The following is a 21,307-nucleotide window of genomic DNA, read 5'->3' as shown; positions in this document are numbered from 1 at the left end:
ATCGAAAAAAAATGCAAGTGGGTGAGCGACGTTTTTTATGACTAGTTTTCATAGCAACCCAGTCGCTTCAGTGACTACTGTTGCTACTAATTCACCGCTCTCGTGGAAAGAAGTAACAGGTGAAACAGAATGAAAGGATAAAAGGGAGATAATTGGGTATTTTATTGAAAGCAGACGAGTGCCGTACATTGTTATTACATATGTGCATGTTATGTTTATGGGGGCATAAAAAAAAAAAACTAAAATTAAACAAAGAACAAGTGAATTCACTAGAAGCCTGGAAAAATCATGGATTACAAATAGAAAAATGCGTGCATGAAAAGTAATATGGTTAAGCTTAAACATGGAAAAGAAAAGGAAAAGATATTCTAGTAAAAAATATAAGTTTATAACTTAGAATATTGCAGCATTAAGATCTTTTTTTTTAAATTCAATTTATAACATTATATAATCAATTCTTAATGCTGCAATATTCTAAGTCATAAATTTATAAATTTTACTAGAATATCTTGTCCTTTTCTATGTTTAAGCTTAACCATATTACTTTTCATGCTCGCATTTTTCTATTGTAATTCAGTATGAGTAAAGAAAACTATTATCAAAGTCTAAAGACTCCATCAGGCGAAAAAACCGTCTGTGGACTTTATCGAGACATGATCTTTATTTTTTAATAATGGTAATTTTGTTTACCTAAATTGAATCAAATAACATTATTTTTCTACTAGGGGGTCACTGCTTATCAAAAGGTACATCCTCTATTTTCAACTGTCTGTGTCTAGGGAGGGACCTTCTTTCTTTGGGTATCAACTGGCTGAAGGATCCTCTATAAATGAGTATCAATACTCTGACCCTATTTATGAGTGTCAATACTCTTGGCCTGGGGCTCTATTTACAATTATTTATAATCTGTGTGTGTGTGTGTGGAGGGGGGTCTATTTAAAGATGTCTAATTTAATGATCCTCTATTTTTAACGATCAAGTCTGAGTAAAGAGGGCTTTATTTTTAATGGTCCAGAGTCTACTGGGCCTCTGTGGACGGGTGCCAAGAGTGTAAAGGACCTCTGTGGGCGGGTGCCGAGAATGTAAAGGGCCTCTGTGGGCGGGTGCCGAGAGTCTACTGGGCCTCTGTGGGCGGGTGCCGAGAGTGTAAAGGACCTCTGTGGGCGGGTGCCGAGAGTGTAAAGGGCCTCTGTGGGCGGGTGCCGAGAGTGTAAAGGGCCTCTGTGGGCGGGTGCCGAGAGTGTAAAGGACCTCTGTGGATGAGTATTGATGGTTAATTGAGTTTCAGATTGAGGTAAAAATTTACCAAAAACAAAGCTGAAAAATCTGTCTATTTAATAGTATTTTTAAGGAACTCTAGACAACCTCTTGAGGAACCATGGGGTACCGGGAAACCCTGGACTAAGCTTTTCCATAAAAAGTTCAAATTCCTCCCCACGTTTCCTCTTGAAGTACATACCGCAGACTAACCTGGCAAGCAACACAATGCTACCACTTTAGTGCTGCTTCCGAAAAGCCATTTACTCTAATTGTTTTCTTCCTTGGACTGCGAGACTTTGGAATTTACTTCCTGTTTCCTGCTTCTTCGATTGTACTAACCTGCATGTGTTTTTTTTTTTTTTATTCATTTGACGAGAGAAAACTACATTCAGTCACATAAATATTAGTGATGGGACGATTCCAATATTTTTCTCGATTCTGCACTAAATTCCCGATTCCGATTCTTTATAAATTTCTAAATGACTACAAGGTTGTTGTTTTTACCGATTATCGTAAAAACATACGTTAAATGTGCATATATTTTCTAAAAGGTAAAAACAGACTCGGGGGTGGGGGAGTGACCTATAGATTTTAATTTTACCGGTAGTTAAACATCAATAAATATTCATTGTTTTATCATTACTACGAGCAGTGGAAGATTTTGTTTTAAATGAAATAAAATTTAAAAAAAAAAATTTAAAAAAAAACGATAATTAAAATAATCGTTTTAGGCATCAGAAAATAGGCACAAATTTTCCCCGATTCTGATGCTAATTAATCGTTCCAACACTAATATATATTTGCATAAAAAGTATGAGCAGTCTTCAATAAGTTTCCCGACTTTTCGTTTGAACACTTTTATGGATAGTACACACATAAAACTATAGCCCCCGTAGAAGTAATCTCCTCTGGCTGCAACACACTTATTGTAGCATTCCAGCAACTTCTGAAAGTCTCTATGGTAGTCCTCATGTGAGCGTGTCAGTGGCCCTCGTCACAGCCTCTTTAATCTTAATTGTCTCATAACAACCTTGAAGGTTTTCCTTGAGCTTAGGGAATAACCAAAAGTCAAAGGGAACAAGGTTTGGACAATAGGGAGGATGAGGAACTGTCTTGATGCCCATCTTTTTGTCTTTCTTGTTGATCTTCTCTAAGCACCCTTGGAACAAATTTTGCGCAAATCTTCCGCATCAGGTCCTCGCAAATAAGTGTGCATAGTTCCGACATTGACATCATACTGTGCATTATTGCATCTATAGAAATACAGCGGTCCTTATTCATGAAATTCTTTATTTGGCCAATCAACTCTGGTGTTTAGATATCCTTACTACTCCCAAACCTCTCATCATTCTTCATAAACTCCCCGCCGTCCTTGAATCTCGTATACCATTCTAACACTGATGCTAAATTCATGCAAGATGGTCCAAAAGCAGTCTGAAGCATTCCATACGTTTCTGTCGCATTTGTCCGCAATTTAAAATAGAATTTCTTTCAAGGTGTCCTCATGTCCAGATTGCAATTTTGAAATACACCAGTTATGACAATCAGTCTTTGGTAGGGGGTATTCCAATTCCTGCTGTAGCTGTTCATTTGAACCTGAAATAATAACAAATAGCCTAAGATGAATAGCAATAACATACTGAATTTTCATATTTGTACAAAAAGAAAAAAAATCTTGGAACTTATTTAAGGCACCTCCTGAATATATGTTTATATATACAAAGAAATACACATTGGTCCTTATTATAGAGAAAGGGATTGTTTCTTCTTCTTCTTCTTTACTAGTACTACTGCTGCTACTACTACTACTACTGTTGCTGTTGAACCAACTATTGACCTTACGTATCAGGATATGTTCAAGTAGCAATATTTTCTATAACCACAAAATGTTTAAAAATTGGTCGATCTTCCACATATCCGAGAGCGTTGAAATACTTAAGCTTTAAACATTAGCAGGATTCTTTTAAAGCACGGAAGACCATATGCAATGCATCTTGCAGTATTAGCGTGATCTATAGATATACTATCAGGCCGCCCGGCGTTACCCGGTCGTAAAATACGCATAAATATTATATTTTAATTCATACAGAAACTGGAATCTTAGAGATTTCAATCATACCAGTTATTATAGGTGCTACAGGGCTTATGAAGAAGAACCTGAAGTCCGACCTAACTAATATTCCTGGTGAACCAAGTGCAAGAGAGATCAAGACAATTGCACTTAAGGGAACAGCAAGGATACTAAAAAGAGCTCTCGGTTGGTTTTAATAAAAAGCAGAGCAATGTTGGCAGCTGGTCTGGCTTCCCCATATCCAGCATTACAATCTTCAAAGAAAAGAACCCCCCCCCCAAAAAAAAAAACTGAGACATGTGCATTCAAGTATCATGTTTTGCTAAACAGTTCTCTTCAAACAAAAATACTCGAGCTGAGATCGAAACCAAAGACAGTAAATCAAGTACGATAACCATTAGGCCAGCTTGTACGATTTTTAAAGTGTTTTTAAACGTACTATTCTTGATATAAACAAACTATCATGTGAAAGAAAGATTCACGCATGCGCATCTGTGAAACAGTTGACAGATAAAAATCTTATGACCCCCTCATGTACCATTTTTATTTTTAATTTTGACCCCCGTAGTAACCCCCCCCCTTTTTTTTTTCGGATAAAAACCGATTAAAGTTGTCGATATTTCTTAATATGAATATACACCAAATTTCAAGTCTGTATATCAAGAAATTGGTTGAGAATTTTGATCTCTCTCTCTCCTTCACTCACTCACACACACACACACACACACACACACACACACACACACACACACACACACACACACACACACACACTCACTAACTTTTATAGATATATAAACAGGCTGCCCGACGTTGCCCGGTCATAAAATATGCACAAATATTATATTTTAATTCATACAAAAACTGAGTGTATGCGAGTATTATGTTTTGTTTTTTTGTTTTGTTTTTTTCCTAAACCGCAAAAACAGAAAATATTCTAAGATCGAAACTAAAACCTAACGACAGTAAATCAAGTACGATAACAATTAGTATATTGTGTGTGTATATATATATATATATATATATATATATATATATATATACGAGCGAACACTTAATAAAACGTTAAAAAAACACCTTGAAATGAGTTAAAACATATTTAATCTGAAAAGGAAACACTAGATAAATGGATAGCCCTTAATCCGCGGAGTTTCGAAGAAATACTTTCCTTCTCATCAGAGGGTAGGAATTAGCAAAATGCGGGATCGGATTTTGCATGCAAAAGTATTTGATGAAACCACAAGTAAGTCAAAGATCTTACTTGAAAACAAAAAAAAAGTGAAGCAGAGGGAATATGGTGAAGAAAAAGGTGATTACACATGAATGGATAGTCTGGTGGAAGATAAATAATCCAGTGACGGTAAAATCCAAATATATAACTTCAAGAAAGTTAATTGAATTTCTATTTGCACAAGTAAAATCCAAAAATCCCGTAATTGGAAGAAGATGGCCCATAATAATCCAAAGGCAGAAATCCATGGAAAATATATAATTTATTAAAATAATTAAATACCTACAGACACTAGTGCTTCATCCTATCGGGAATCTTCAGTGCAAGGTGCCACGATTAACATCAGTCGATAGATTCGAACCCGGCGACAAAAACCATCTCTGGCTCGATCAGCAAAGACCTATCCATTCGGCTACCGTTAACAGCGTAAAATAACGTTGAATTAAACATTTTATTTTAAAATGTTTTTTACGTCAGTCAGAGTAATCCAATCATATGATGATTCATGCAGAATATATATATATATATATGTATGTATATATATATATATATATATATGTATATATGTATATGAAGTAAAAAGAATAAGATCGAATATATATATATATATATATATTCCAGGTAGAAAGATATCCAAAAATTAAGAATAATTGAATTTCAACGAGATCCATTAATAGTGCTCAATCAAATAGAGCAAATTATTTTTTTTATTATTCTTTATGTAAATACAGTCATATCTTGCTACGATGTGCAGACCGTTTCAATCATATTTGATTTCATCAGGCAAGAAAAATTAAAATACAAAAATTGAAAAGATTCCAGACTTTTTCAAATTTTGATTGTTACTATGGTCGTCGTCTGACGCGATGCCAACTGTTTTCACCCCTCCCTTCTTTTTTTCCTCCCCTTGATGTATTCATACCCCCCTCTATATCATTATTTTACCCCTCCTTTCTTATCACTCTCTCTAACTTTTCTGTAAAATTATCGTTTTTACCCCCCCCCGCCCCTTCTTTAACGGAAATTTGATTTTTTGTAATTAATTTAAATCCATAAGAACTTTAATTTTGCTTCACGCCAGTCCTGGCATCATTTATCTCCTCAAAATTTGAAAAGGTCTGGAACCTTTTTTAATTTTTGTATTTCATATATTATAATCTGTAACTGTTGCTGAATGTTAAATAATGTTTCTATTTTTAAATGTTTTTTTTTTTTCATTGCAGGTAAGTACAAAGCGTGAAAAAATTGAACAAGAAAGTACAAAAAGTAAGAACTGCATTAACATTTTCACCCCTGCCTTTTAAGATCGTAAACATTATTCATACATGCACACCTTTATTTTAAAGCAGCCATGTTGCGTGTAATATCCGCCCTTCGAGAAGGACGTCAAAGAATGGGCACGCAGTATCTTAAAAAAAATATATCCTAATGTTTTCAAGGTGTGTTGGTTTCAACTTCCAACGTTCTTTTTTTTTTTTTTTTTGTCGTTTTTATTTTTGTTTTTCTTTGTTTTGCTTTTTAATTATAAAAAAAATGTTAAGATCTAAAAAAAAAAAAAAAAAGTGTATGCTGAAACCAATGCAAATTGTAAACATTACCTTAACGATTTTTAGTACTTATTAAGATCGGTACTTATAATAGAACCCCTGGATACGGTGGCCCTAGGATACGTTTTTTTTTTCTTCAGTTCGCGATGTGGGATACGATGTTTTCACGGCCTCTGGTTACGGTAATTACCCCGACTTACGGTGTAATTTATAATATTATTTGATTATATACATGTGTATTATATACTGTCCTGGTTATTGTCCCTGGTTACGGCATGTACACCGTAAGGCGGGGAACATACTATAACAGGGGCCATATTGTTATTTGATTATATACATGTGTATTATATACTGCCCTGTATTTTGAAAATGATTAATATCCTTGGGCGTGTTCAAACAGAACTTCATTTCAACTCGGGCAATGCCACTACCATGCTAATATATATATATATATATATATATATATATATGTGTGTGTGTGTGTGGTGGTATTTACACCGTCACATAAAAATTCCCAAAAATATTAGGAACGTTTTGACATGCAGTAATTGGAGCTCAACTAAGAGGTTGCGAAAACTAATCCCATTTAAATATTTGCTCGGTTTTTAAATATCTTTTTTTTTGTCATATTCGGTCATGCAATATTTTTTTTTTTTTTTTTTTTTTTTTTTTGAAGAGACACTAATTAATGTTTAGCTTTTCAAACGTCGCAAGAAAAATCAATTAAAAATAAAAGATGAACAAATTTTAAATAAGATAAACAAACTAAAAGCAGTAATTTTCCTCTAATCAAAAAAGTAAATAAATAAAAACATTCAAAAGTAATAAAAAGAATTTTAAAAAAATAAGTAAAAGAAATGAAAAAATAAAAGTATTAAAAATGAAATATTGAAAAAAAAAAACAAGATTAATTTAAAAATAAACAAAATATAAAAATCAGTAATAAAATAATGAAAAATAAAGGATAAACAAATTTTTAAAGAATAACTGAAATCAAAATAAAATAAGATAAGTAAAACAGGGAAAAATAAAAACAAAAAATAGTAAAATTAAGTGAAAAAATAAAATAATAAAATAAAAAAATAAAAATAAAAACAAAAAATGAAAACAAAAAAAAAACCAAAAATCTAGTAAAAATAAAAACTAGTAAAAATAACAAGAAAAACTAGTAAAAATAACAAGAAAAACTAGTAAAAATAACAAGAAAAACTAGTAAAAATAACAAGAAAAACTAGTAAAAATAACAAGAAAAACTAGTAAAAATAACAAGAAAAACTAGTAAAAATAACAAGAAAAACTAGTAAAAATAAAAATAAAAAATAGTAAAATAAAAATAAAAAATAGTAAAATAAAAAGAAAAAACTAGTAAAAATAAAAAAACAGTAAAAATAAAAATAAAAAACTAGTAAAAATAAAAATAAAAAATAGTAAAAATAAAAATAAAAAACTAATAAAAATAAAAAATAGTAAAAATAAAAAATAGTAAAAATAAAAAGATAAAAAATAGTAAAAATAAAAATAAAAAACTAATAAAAATAAAAAATAGTAAAAATAAAAAATAGTAAAAATAAAAAGATAAAAAATAGTAAAAATAAAAAGAAAAAAACTAGTAAAAAAAAAAATAGTAAAAATAAAAAGATAAAAAATAGTAAAAATAAAAAGAAAAAAACTAGTAAAAAAAAAAATAGTAAAAATAAAAAGAAAAAAACTAGTAAAAATAAAAAGAAAAAAACTAGTAAAAATAAAAAGAAAAAAACTAGTAAAAATAAAAAGAAAAAAACTAGTAAAAATAAAAAGAAAAAACTAGTAAAAATAAAAAGAAAAAGCTAATAAAAATAAAAAGAAAAAATAGTAAAAATAAAAAGAAAAACCAGTAAAAATAAAAAAGAAATAAGTAAAAAACACAGAAAAAATATCAAATCATTAAAAAAAGCAAATAAGACAAAACATTCTTGCCATTCATGAACGTTTCTAATTAGCAATTATCTTGTTGATAGCTGAAATACTTGCTCTTAATCGTTTGGCAATACTCTTGCATACAATATCGTAGACAGTTTCAACCTCCAACTCTAAAATGACGTTGATAATTGTACCTATTTACAATGCCTCCCCACGGGACAGTTAGACACCAGGGTCGCTTTTTAACGTGGAGAAAAAGTACAAAAATAAAAATTGTCTCAGTCGTGAAGGATTTCTCCTCCACTGAAAGAGAACGAGAAATGGAAGTGCCGCATCTGAAGAACAGATGGTATTTATTTGCTCCCCCACTGAGCAAATTAGGCACAAGGCCGTTTTTAATGTGAGGTAAAAACCAGCTCCCCTAAAAGTAGGCAAAAAGGGGGCACTCTGGTTACCAAAAATAATAATTGTCCCAGTATAGAGGGTTTCCCCTCCATTGACTGGTACAAATTATCTTAAGTGCAGCATCTGAAGAACAGATGGTGTTTATTTGCTCCCCCACCGAGCAAATTAGGCACAAGGCCGATTTTTAATGTGAGGAGTGAAGGGAGGGGGAAGGGAAAAAGGGGACCAGCTCCCGAGAGGTGGGAAATGGGAGCTGGTTAATGGTCAGGCATGTGGGGTTGCCCCCACATCTGGTCTTTGCTAGTCATAGCTAGTCATAGCTAGTCATAGCTTGCAGTATCTGCCGGAACAGATGGTATTTATTTGCTCCCCCACTGAGCAAATTAGGCACAAGGCCGTTTTTAATGTGAGGTAAAAACCAGCTCCCCTAAAAGGGGTCACTCTGGTTACCAAAAATAATAATTGTCCCAGTATAGAGGGCCTCCCCTCCATTGACTGGCACAAACCATCACAAGTGCAGCATCTGCCGGAACAGATACTACACTTTGATCTTGGCCAAAAGGCCATATTGAGGAGTTCACATTTAAATCCATAAATCTCCAAATAAAAAAATTGAATTTAAAGTACAGCATATCTGTAAACTATGTAATTTGTCTTCAAGTCCAACGTAAACAAGTTCTTAACGAACCGTGCCCCCAAAGTAATCCAATTTACAAAATTCCCACTACGTATGTTTACTACGCTACAATCCCATTGACTAATGTATACCCATTAACCTATATCCTCAAGTGGCCTCCGAGCCTTGATAAGTGGTGATTCCTGGGTTAAAAAAAAAAATCACGTTGACAAACTGAAGTTAAGAAGCGTTCAGCCTGGTCAGTACCGGATAAGGGATTTAGTTCTTGTTCAGTGATTTTCATTTTTTTTCTTAACTTCAAAATGGCGCCCCTTTCTATAAAACTAACCAACATATAATACATGCCTGCCGAACCAACTTGACGCATATTGTGTTTGTTTTACTGAAGCTGTTAAATAAATTTGACAGAATTGTATAAAAGATGTTGGTATTTTTTAATGAAATGCTACATTTTTCGTGACACATTTTCCCATTTACAACCAGCTCAGTCATACACACATATATATATTACTTACGAGTCATCATTTATCAAGGCCCGAAAGCCGCTCAAGGATAAGGGTTAATGAATATAATGTGGTAGTGTAGTTATTGTTAATGGTGTAAATTGGGTAGAATTTGATTATTTATGGGGGTGGCTCAATAAGAACTTGTTTACATTGGACTTGAAGGCTACCATGTTGTATTCAACTTGGAAGCAGGCCAGCGAAACAGTGTTCCACAGACGGGCAGTTCTGGGATAGGATACATGCTACAGTAGTACTTATAGAAAAAAAAACATTGCATTTGTGACAGTGTGGAGAAAAAGAAATGTTGGGATGATGTCTCAGTTCATATTTGATCCACTGCTCTTTCTGCTTCTCATAAATTGGATTCCCTCTTTCGCTTCAAGCACTGCCCCACACTTGAGGCTATTCTCTATCTCTACAAATCTATTATCAGACCAAGTATTGCTGTCATATTTGGGTTTGTCAATCTCCGTCCCATTTGAGGGTTCATGATAAGGTGCAGAAACGTATCTCCAATTTGATTGGCTCCACCATTTTGTTTTCTCCGCACCGTCGACGTTGCTAGTCTCAGTCTTTTCTATAAATACTATTGTAGAATGTGTTCTTCAAGATTGTCGGATGGATTTCCTGCTTCCTTTGTTCCAGCCCGTTTGACTCGGTCTAGTGGTCTCCATCAGTTTGGTCTTTTGATACCCCCGTTATAATACAGCTTTCTATTCCAGTAACTTTTTTCCAAAGAACTGCATCTTGTGGAACTCTCTTCCTGCTGACTGTTTTCCTCCTACTTATAGCCTTTGTCGTTTTAAGATTGGGGTCAATAAAAACCGCCTGTCTTTGCAAGAATCATCTTTCATTCTTTTTTTTTTTACATCAAATTGCTTTACGCTTTGTCTAGATTTTCATACACGGCATAATCAGTGAAGTTAAGCATTGTTGAGCCTGGTCAGCGCTAAAATGGGTGACGCGATGTTGCTAGTCTCAGTCTTTTTTATAAATATTTTTGTAGCATATATTCTTCAATATATTTGAACCAATTCGCTCTTTTGATGATTTTCTAACTTCCTATTTAAATATTTCCAAGAATTGCAACATTATGGAACTCTCTTCCTGTTCATGTTGTATAGGGGTCCATATTGGAGATCATATTAACGGTAACGTTAGTGACAATACTGAGGGGAAACATTTATAATCGGTTGAGATAATAAGAGATACATTTCTTGTAAGAGTTACATAAAGTTCATAATAACGATGGGGGAGACAAAGTTCATAGTAAGGATGTTTCACACATTACCTTTTGCTGTTGAATGATTACACGACACAGTTTTACAAAAACATAACTTTATCATATCGACCGGTCGAATGATGATGACGTCAAGGAATTTAAAGTCGTTCTACATGATTAAACGTTCTCGCTTCTAAAGGTACCCTCCTCTGATCATGTCAGCTCTGTCCGACCGACTCTGCTGATTGTTCGATCCGGACTCGACTGCCTCTGATCTTCGACTCAAACTAGCTCCTATATTGAGAATTCATTTTTACTATGACGTCAGATGTGTGGTTTCAAGACGTGATCAACTCGCGTAGCTTAAACATACGTGGCTCGGCACGTTCTCCAAACACACTTCTGCAACAAAGAATTCTCACTAACCTATTTTTCAACCTAACTTATTTTTCACTATATTTTTAAATTGTATTGTTCATTATTTTTTAGATGAACTTTTTAATTCAATTTCCATAAAAGAATGAACAATTAATTCTTTTTTACAAACAAAAAATATCTAAACTATTTTATATGAAATTTAACAATAGCCAAATTTCAACATTCCAACTCCGAATCTATTCTGAATCTTGCTTACACGGTTCGAATCTCGGTCTATCCTAATCTCATTTCCCACTTATCTAATGCTTTTCTTACTCAGGGGACTCTTTTCTTGTAACACTGTTTTCTTTCTACCTATAGTTTTGGTCTTTTGAAGACGAAGGTCAATGAGCATCTCCTGTCTTTGCGATAACCATTTTGTCTGAATACCCCATATACCAAATTGCAAGTCTGTAGATAAAACATTCATCGAGTATATAGGTTGAGTTATCCTCACACACACACACACACACACACACACACACACACACACACACACACACACTTACTTTTATAGATATATAGACAAGCTGGTTTCCATGACAATGTTCTTCATAGACAAGATGAAAGCAAGGCCGGTCGTACGGTCCAGAGAGTTTTACAATCACAAAGATTATTATATACCAACGAGATCCGTGGAAATTCCCAAGGGGATTCATTCATATGTAATATATTGATGTTGGCATTCTGTAGAGGTTAAGTGTAAACGGAGACGCCCTGATATTATTGCAGCTTTTTTGTTAAAACTGCAAAGTATTTATCTAAGCTAGCACGAATGGCCGGCAAAGTTCGGTCGTAAAGTACGCTTAAATATGATATTTTAATTCTTGCAGATTCCGGATATGTGATTATAGTTAATGTTCTATCGATTTTTATATATTATAAAGTTGTGATTTCAAAAAATAAAAAAAAAGTATATCCATATGACTTGGGTGCATTAGCTTGAATCGAAACTGAAATAAAAACTTATGAAATATATATATATATATAATTTTCTTGGTAGCCATCTTGGTCAAATAATCTCACACAAGAGGACTTCCATGGAGGCTTTCCAGAAGTTGTTGGAAAGGTACAGCAAGTGCATTGCAGCCGGAGGAGATTACTTCGAAGGCGACTAGAGTTAATTTAAAAGTGCCCATACGGAAAAGAGTCTGGAAACTTATTGAAGGTAGAATTTGATTATTTATGGGGATGGCTCAACAAGAACTTGTTTACATTGGACTTGAAGGCTACCATGTTGTATTCAACTTGGAAGCAGGCCAGTGAAACAGTGTTCCACAGACGGGCAGTTCTGGGATAGAATACATGCTACAGTAGTACTTATAGAAAAAAAAAAAACATTGCATTTGCGACAGTGTGGAGAAAAAGAAATGTTGGGATGATGTCTCAGTTCATATTTGATCCACTACTCTTTCTGCTTCTCATAAATTGGATTCTCTCTTTCGCTTCAAGCACCGCCCCACACTTGAGGCTATCTCTATTTTTTTAGCTACCGTCACCACGCGAAATAAACGTGTGAAAGGATTAATTTTACCTATCCTGGAACGGGTATAGCGGCATCGATGCCTCCGTTCAGTATTGAAAGACAAAGGATACACCTTGTAGAGGCAACTGTGTGTGTATTTGTGTGGCAAGGGTTGCGCGATCGACAACCACACCTTTCCTGAATTGACACTGTCTGAGTCCAGTGGCAAGAAGTCCAGGACGACGGGAAACAATTTTACCTATCCTGGGACGAGTATAACAGTGTCGATGCTTCCGATCAGTCTTGAAATTTATTCAAGTCACCTCGTAAATTCGATAACAAGGAGGAGGAGGATAAAATCGATTTCTCTAAGCCCTTAACAAGTGAAGGTTCTTCGTTATTGGAGCGAAATCCGACAGCCGGAAAAAATGAAGTTTCATTAAAAAAAACAAACAAAAAAAACCCCTACTTATTGTGGACATTGATAAAGTAATTGAAATAAGTAATGTTATCTACCTAATTGATATGTCACAATTAATTAGATATTACTGCATTATTACTAGTGTTGGGCCGATTAATCGGAATTGGGAATTGGAAAAATCGAAAGATTTCGGAGTATCGGAAAAATTGATTCCTATTTTCCGATACCAAAACGATTCTTTTAATTGTCTTTTTTTTTAATTTTATTTTGTTTAAAGTAAAATCTTCCATTGCCGGTAATAATGATCAAATAATAAATATTTTTTTTTTTTTTTTTTTTTTTACACGGTGATCACCACTTATCAAGGCCCGGAAGCCACTCAGGAATAAGGGTTATTGCAAGTACATTACGTTAGTGTGGAGATTTGATGAAGTGTTTACTTAAGGGGGCGATGCATTAGGAATTTGTTAACATTGGACTTGAAGACATCCAAGTTGTAGTCCGGTGGGAAGCAGGCAGACGGAACAGTTCCACAGGCGTGCAGTTCTAAGAAAGAAGCTTTGTTCATGGAATCCGCGTTTTGATTTAGGCACAGATATAGTGGGGGAAATTTTTCACAGTGGATTCAGCTAGATGGGTGTTTTATTGATTTTGGAATACCAGTAAAGGTAAAATCGATAGATCATTCTCTAAAAATGTATTTCGACGTTTAGGAAAATATCTGCATATTTAACATTTTTTTTTTTTTTTACGAAAATCGGAGAAAATAACAATCTTATAGTTAAATAATTAAAGATTTATAAAGAATCAGAATTGGGAATTTAGCACGTAATCGGTAATTGTGTCGGAATCGGGAAAAAATATTGGAATCGTCCCATCACTAATTATTACTAGGGCTAGGACAAGAGCATATTATTTTTATTGTTTTGACTCTCGAGTGTGTATCCGTTGATATCTTATATGCTTTTATATAGACTGATATGGTTCTCGGTTGATTAACTGTGTTGTCGGATTCACACTCGAGAGTCCAAACAATGAAAAGAATATGCTGTTGTCATAGCCTTAATTATTACAAACACGTTCTTCGTATAAATAAAGAATTGCATCCGCCATTATTATAACAGGACGGACCGAGTTACTTCCCCTGATCTGACGCTAATTATTTATTTACAGACTTGAAGTTTTTGTTTTTTTTCTATATAACTATTTTCATTAATAATTAAGTTTCTACCTTATCGTTTTTCGTAATTTTTGGATATTTTTACATGACAATTTAGGAGATACCATTTTCAATGTCGTTACAAAAACCCAATTGCTTTCTCCCATTTTTAAAATGGCTTACCTCCTCCCTCTTTTTTTTTTCCAGTTTGAAAACTTCTCGTTTTTTTTTTTTTCCTCAGCTGTTCGAACAGTAAAATGGCTTCAGTTTCGTTGTAAACATTTCAGATTTTTCCAAAAACAGAAAAATGTAATAACAAAACAAGATGGAAAAAAAAAATCTAATGTTGAAAAACCAAAAATGATTTCCAAACTTTCCGACCATTTTTTTCTTTTTGTTGTTCTCTGCGTTGCATATTTCTTCGTCTGCAGTTCGTCGTACATTTTTATTTTTTAACTTTGCAATGTAAATCGTTTTCTTTTTAATTTATAGTAACATTTTTTTTGCCCCCGTTTTTATTTCAACTCCAAATATTGAACAATTTTAGTTTTCTTTTATTGGAATTTTTTGTTTTCTATTTTTTATTTATTTATTTTTTTTTTGAATAATCGTCTTCCTCTGTGTTTGTGTGTATGTCTCTCTCTCTCTGTCTCTCTCTCTCTCTGTCTCTCTCTGTTCCCCCCTCTCCCTCTCTCTATGTTACCCCCCCTCTCTCTCTCTCTCTCTCTCTTTGTGTCCCCCCTCTCTCTCTCTTTGTGTCCCCCTCTCTCTCTCTCTCTGTTCCCCCATCTCTCTCTCTTTGTGTCTCCCCTCTCTCTCTCTTTGTGTCTCCCCTCTCTCTCTCTTTGTGTCTCCCCTCTCTCTCTCTTTGTGTCTCCCCCCTCTCTCTCTTTGTGTCTCCCCTCTCTCTCTCTTTGTGTCTCCCCTCTCTCTCTCTCTCTCTCTCTTTGTGTCTCCCCCTCTCTCTCTCTCTGTCTCCCCTCTCTCTCTCTCTTTGTGTGTCTCCCCTCTCTCTCTCTCTCTCTCTCTCTCTTCGTGTGTCTCTCCTCTCTCTCTCTCTTTGTGTGTCTCTCCTCTCTCTCTCTTTGTGTGTCTCTCCTCTCTCTCTTTGTGTGTCTCTCCTCTCTCTCTTTGTGTGTCTCTCCCCTCTCTCTCTCTCTCTCTCTTTGTGTGTCTCTCCCCTCTCTCTCTCTCTCTCTCTCTCTCTCTCTCTTTGTGTGTCTCTCCCCTCTCTCTCTCTCTCTTTGTGTGTCTCTCCCCTCTCTCTCTCTCTCTTTGTGTGTCTCTCCTCTCTCTCTCTCTCTTTGTGTGTCTCTCCTCTCTCTCTCTCTCTCTCTCTCTCTCTCTCTCTCTCTCTCTCTCTTTGTGTCTCTCCTCTCTCTCTCTTTGTGTGTCTCTCCTCTCTCTCTCTTTGTGTGTCTCTCCTCTCTCTCCTCTCTCTCTTTGTGTCCCTCCCCTCTCTCCTCTCTCTCTCTTTGTGTGTCTCTCCTCGCTCTCTCTTTGTGTGTCTCTCCTTGCTCTCTCTTTGTGTGTCTCTCCTCTCTCTCCTCTCTCTCTTTGTGTCCCTCCCCTCTCTCCTCTCTCTCTTTGTGTCCCTCCCCTCTCTCCCCGTGTCCCTCCCCTCTCTCTTTGTGTCCCTCCCCTCTCTCTTTGTGTCCCTCCCCTCTCTCTTTGTGTCCCTCCCCTCTCTCTTTGTGTCCCTCCCCTCTCTCTTTGTGTCTCTCCCCTCTCTCTTTGTGTCTCTCCCCTCTCTCTTTGTGTCTCTCCCCTCTCTCTTTGTGTCTCTCCCCTCTCTTTGTGTCTCTCCCCTCTCTTTGTGTCTCTCCCCTCTCTTTGTGTCTCTCCCCTCTCTCTTTGTGTCTCTCCCCTCTCTCTTTGTGTCTCTCCCCTCTCTCTTTGTGTCCCACCCCTCTCTTTGTGTCCCTCCCCTCTCTCTTTGTGTCCCTCCCCTCTCTCTTTGTGTCTCTCCCATCTTTCACTCTTGTTCTCTCCCTTCTCTCTCTCTCTATCTCCCCTTCTCTCTCTCTCTGTCTCCCCTTCTCTCTCTCTCTCTCTCTCTCTCTCTCTCTGTCTCTCTCTCTCTCTCTCTGTCCCTTGCTCTGAGTCTCCCTGCATTATCTTTCTCCCCCCCTCTATTTTTCTCCCCTTTCTCTTTTCTCCCCTTTTCTTTCTCTTTTCTCCTCTTCTTGTCTCTCCCTTCACTCTCTCTCTCCCTCTCTTTGACTTCTTCTTCATCATAAATTTCCTCCTACTTCATCTATCCACTTTCATTTCTGTCCTTCTTTTTCCAAAGTAATTTCGCTTAAAAAAAATTTTTTAAACACATTTCAAAATGTCTGTTTAATACATTGACTTTTTTCCTGCCGTTTGTCGACGAACAGCCGACAGTGTAGAGACAGTGCGTCTTTGTTTTTGCTTCATGGATGCGCACCTCCGTCAGACCCGATCTACAATTCCCTCCACCCACACAAAAAAAAAAAAAGAATAAAAATGCCATTGTTCCATCGAGTTATTGTCTTGCTAGCTATTCAAAATATTTTTCTTAGCCAACGGCGTACACACACACACACACACACACACACACACACACACACACACACACACACACACACACACACACATTTATAAACGTTTTCTTTTTCTTCCTATCATCTCTAAACTCGTAGATTATTCTTGTTTGTCAATATGTCGCAAGATAAAAAAAACGTCTTTAGCATCCTAAGTTCTTAAAAACAAGAAACCAACAATCTGATTACACAGACAAATTGAAACAGTTATCGGCGAAAACAAGGTCTTGTATCAAGCAAAATTACTTGTTCTCCTTTATAGGACAGCTGTTTCTACATAGTTTATACAATCGGAGGTAATTTACGGTCTGAATGTTATATTATCGTGTGCCAAAAAGGGTCCTGTTATATTGCGGGGTCCTGTTATATTGCGGAGTCCTGTTATATTGCGGAGTCCTGTTATATTGCGGGGTCCTGTTATATTGCGGGGTCCTGTTATATTGCGGGGTCCTGTTATATTGCGGAGTCCTGTTATATTGCGGAGTCCTGTTATATTGCGGAGTCCTGTTATATTGCGGAGTCCTGTTATATTGCGGAGTCCTGTTATATTGCGGAGTCCTAAAAAGAGGCGCCAAAACGGTGTAGTATAATCGTCTAAATGTTGATATGTGTACTTGAGACAAAGGGTTCATCTTGACGTGTATATTCATGTCACCGTCTGTCGTTGGTGGTTCTTCACTATTTGAACCCGAGAATTATGTTGTTTCTGTCCATTTATGATCCATTCCATGCCTCCGTTCAGTCTCGAAAGACAAAGGACATCCCTTAGGGGCAGTAGCGTATGTAACTGTGAGGCGAGGATTTTTGAGTCCAGTGGCAAGAAGACAAGAACGAATGGAAACAATGCCGAGATAAGCAGAGAGCACATACAGCACCTGAAAGTCCCAAATGGTCACCCATTTAGTACTGACCAGGTTCAACGTTGCTTAACTTCGGTGATCCAACAGAGACGGGTGTGTCAATATGATTATGCCATATATATATATATATATATATATATATATATATAGTAAGTTCTAAAATGTATATGGCGATTACCTACACTGAATATTCCGCGTTTCATCCACTCTAGGACTCTTCAGGCTTATGCGCGAATTCCGTGGTTGTTTGTCGTTTTTATATGCGCATCTTCTATTGAGTTTTAGTGATTGGCTAACTAAAATCTCAATAGAAGATGCGCATATAAAAACGACAAACAACCACGGAATTCGCGCATAAGCCTGAGGAGTCCTAGAGTGGATGAAACACGGAACATTCAGTGTAGCTTAATCGCCATATACATTTTATAACTTAGTAACTAGCTCTACCTACGTATTGAGCACTTTTGAAGTAAATACTTAAAGTTTGTGCATAAATCTATACTTTCGTATATTAATTTTGTGCGAGTAAATTAAGTAGTTATATATATATATATATATATATATTCATATTCATATTTAATTGTTCATATGCGTGTGTGTGATACATGTATTTTGGACATGCCTTAACTTCATGCGTCGTTGATCTTGTCCACCTGGAATTCATCTACCTGTTTGGACGAATATTCTTTCACTTCCAAGAACGTTGATTGGTTTTATAGTTTTTATTCACTTTCCAGGTGTCGGTCACAGAAGAATGGAAAGTGAATATCTTTGCTTGCGTGGTTACTTCTAGGTCTTATTTTCACACACGTCAGCTCCCTCCCCAGTGAAGGGGGGGGCGACCTGCAAATCCGCCCGCTCTGCTCAGCGTCCAAACTCCAACTCTCAATGATCTCCAGCTAATGTAATCTACGTAACATACACGTAGATCCGATCAGCTGACTAGCTCTTCCGGTAAACTTGTCTACAATATGATTTACCATATTTGGCAGTCTTTCAACATTCTTCACTTTCATCTCCCATCCATCTGTCCAGTTAGATAGAAAGATAAATAGATAGATCGACACTGTCTTGCGTTCGTCCTACTACAAATTTATCTTTAGCTGACCTTTTGACAACTCAATATTTACGTTTACTAGCGAAACCCACATGATTTTTAGAACATGACATCTTCGTTTCATGACGAGTATATACATAATAAAGATTTTTCTGTATTTTTTTTTATAAGCGTAATTCTTAATATGCAACAAATTTTATGTTGATACTTAAAGGTTTTTTTTTTTTTTTTTTACGACCTGCCCCAGCTTAGTATAAACACTCCCAACCACCTCATGTTAAGAACGGCTTTCGGAAAACACCCCCTCCCCAACTTCCCCATGTTAAGAACGGCTTTCGAAGTTGGGGGTGTTTATTCCGAAAGCGTTTCTTAAAATGGGGAGGTTCGGGTGTTTATAATACGCTGGTGCACGTCGTAAAAATTTACTCTTGAAGGTATAAACATTCTAATTTCATCAGGTATATTTCTAAACAGCCTTCGTAAAAAAAAGAGTATATCGTTCTATTAAACTTTTATTCTTTAAATAATTTAACTTTGTTCGTTTTATTTTCAAATAAAAAAATAAAAAAAATAAAAAAAAAATGTTGAAAAGATATTTTTCACTCAGTAGTGAGCTTTGGAAGATTGTCAGTGAAAGAAATACAATCGCCAAAAGATAAGCGTTTCATTATTTCTAGTCGCCATTTTGAAAAATCACTTGCAAATGCGACTGTTTCACTCGCAATGTAGAGCCATGTAATAGATGAAATGAATCTTCAGGTTTTCATGGGGAACCAAAAAGAGGTTTACTATTGCGCATTTTTACCAAAAAAAAAAATAATAATAATAAATAAATCGTCTGTTCTACTTAGACTTCCACGATCCACCATATTTTATTTTAGGGAGACAGCTTAGTTTCAAATTGAATTAGCCCACACATTTGGTGCGCTCGATTCTCACATCCCCCTATTACGTAAAGAACACCCGGCGTCTCGAACAGGTTCAGCTCCTGGCGACGAGAATGATGGCTGGTCCCAGAGGTCTATTCTGTGAGCAACGTTTAAGGGCTCTAAATCTTTTTTCCCCTTCAGCACAGGAGGCTTCAAGGTGACCTCATCCTAGCCTACATCTTCCATGAATGGGATCTGTTCTTCACCCCTGCACCGGATTGCAGGCTCCGTGGGCACGCGGAAAGGTCTACCTTCGACGGTTCCCGAGGCTTCGCCGGTAACAAAGGATTTGAGCCGAGCGGCGTTCTCAGTTTAAGTGGAATCTCCGTCGAATCCGTTATTAAAAATGGCGTAATGGAACCATATTAAAGGTATTTTCGAATTTTAAATCATGTCCAAACGCACTTTAAATCCTTTGGACGGATTGATTGTTGCTATTTCTTCTGATGAGTTAAGGGCATAATAGATTCACTGATTGATATATTGATTTTGCGCTACAAAACGGATACTATCAAGAATTGTAAATATACACTGAACTAAAGGAATAAATTGTAAGATGGTCAACATCATGAACTGTGGAATATAGTTTTGTCATTTATTCAATGTATTGCTCTGTAATTATATTGAGCTTAATTAAGGATTTGTATATATTATAAGAAAATATATTTCTATCGTATTTGAATATATGGTTAATTGACAGTTTTATTAATTTCTAATTGCTTTATAACTTCACCTCTCACTCATTTTTTGACCAAATTTAAGACAATTATTATAGTTCATAGGCCAGGCCACCTTCTCAGATATATTGTGAAAAAAAAAAATCTCCATTCTTGTTCAGTAAAACAAGTTATGATGATTTTCTGGTGTTAAAAATCGTAAAAATATGTAAAGAGGTGAGAGACGCTTTTTATGACTGGTTTTCATAGCAACTACGTCGCTTCAGGGACTACTGTTGCTACTAATTCACTGCTGTCGCTAAAAGCGAACTAACAAGTGAAAAAGAGAGAATGAAAGCAGGAAAGGGAGGTAATTGGATTTTATTGAAAGCAGACGAGTGCCGTACGTTGTCTTTACATATGTGTTTTTTTTGGGGGGGGGGAAATAAGACTGAAATTAAACGAAGAACAAGTGAATTTACTGGGAGCCTGGAAAAATCATGAATTACAATAGAAAAATGTGAGAATAAAAAGTAATATGGTTAAGCTTAAACATGGAAAAGTAAAGGATTAGTTGTTAGAACTGAAAAAGAAAAGGACAAGATATTCTAGTAAAAAATATAATAAATTTATAAATTATTAAAATATTGCAGGATTAAGAATTATTTAAAATTTAATTTATAACAATAATATAATTTATAAATTAAGTTATGAATATATTTTATTTTTTACTTAGAAATCTTGTCCTTTTCTTTCCCAGTTTTAACATTTAGTCTTTTACTTTTCCATGTTTAAGCTAAACCATATTACTTTTCATTCTCGCAATTTCCTTTTCTAATATACTAGCATTTTAGCCCGGCTTTGCCCGGGTGTTTTGAGGTGTACGCTTAGCAAAACAAAAAAGTCAATTTTTTTTTAATTTGACCCCTATTATGACCCCTTAAAATTTATAGTTTCGGGCTCAAATCACTTTATTAAGTTAGATCCATGTTCAAGGA

At 35.5% G+C, this 21,307-nt stretch overlaps 1 protein-coding gene across 12 annotated transcripts in view; it reads left to right on the top strand.

Moving 5' to 3' along the window:
* Positions 1-21,307, top strand: part of LOC145265357 (plexin-A4-like) — a 1,096,693-nt gene that overhangs the window by 161,443 nt on the left and 913,943 nt on the right. Inside the window, exon 1 of one of the 12 annotated variants that reach the window (XM_080121142.1) lies at positions 5,804-5,828. The exons of the other annotated variants lie outside the window; for them this stretch is intronic. The gene's annotated coding sequence lies outside the window, so the exon portion shown is untranslated. Of the gene's footprint in view, positions 1-5,803; positions 5,829-21,307 lie in introns of those variants that run through there. 12 annotated transcript variants of the gene reach the window in all.

Source organism: Euprymna scolopes, chromosome 40 (assembly GCF_053919585.1).
Source record: "Euprymna scolopes isolate OS-2025 chromosome 40, ASM5391958v1, whole genome shotgun sequence".
Taxonomy (NCBI): Eukaryota; Metazoa; Mollusca; class Cephalopoda; order Sepiida; family Sepiolidae; genus Euprymna; species Euprymna scolopes.
This window is presented reverse-complemented; position numbering and strand designations above follow the sequence as displayed.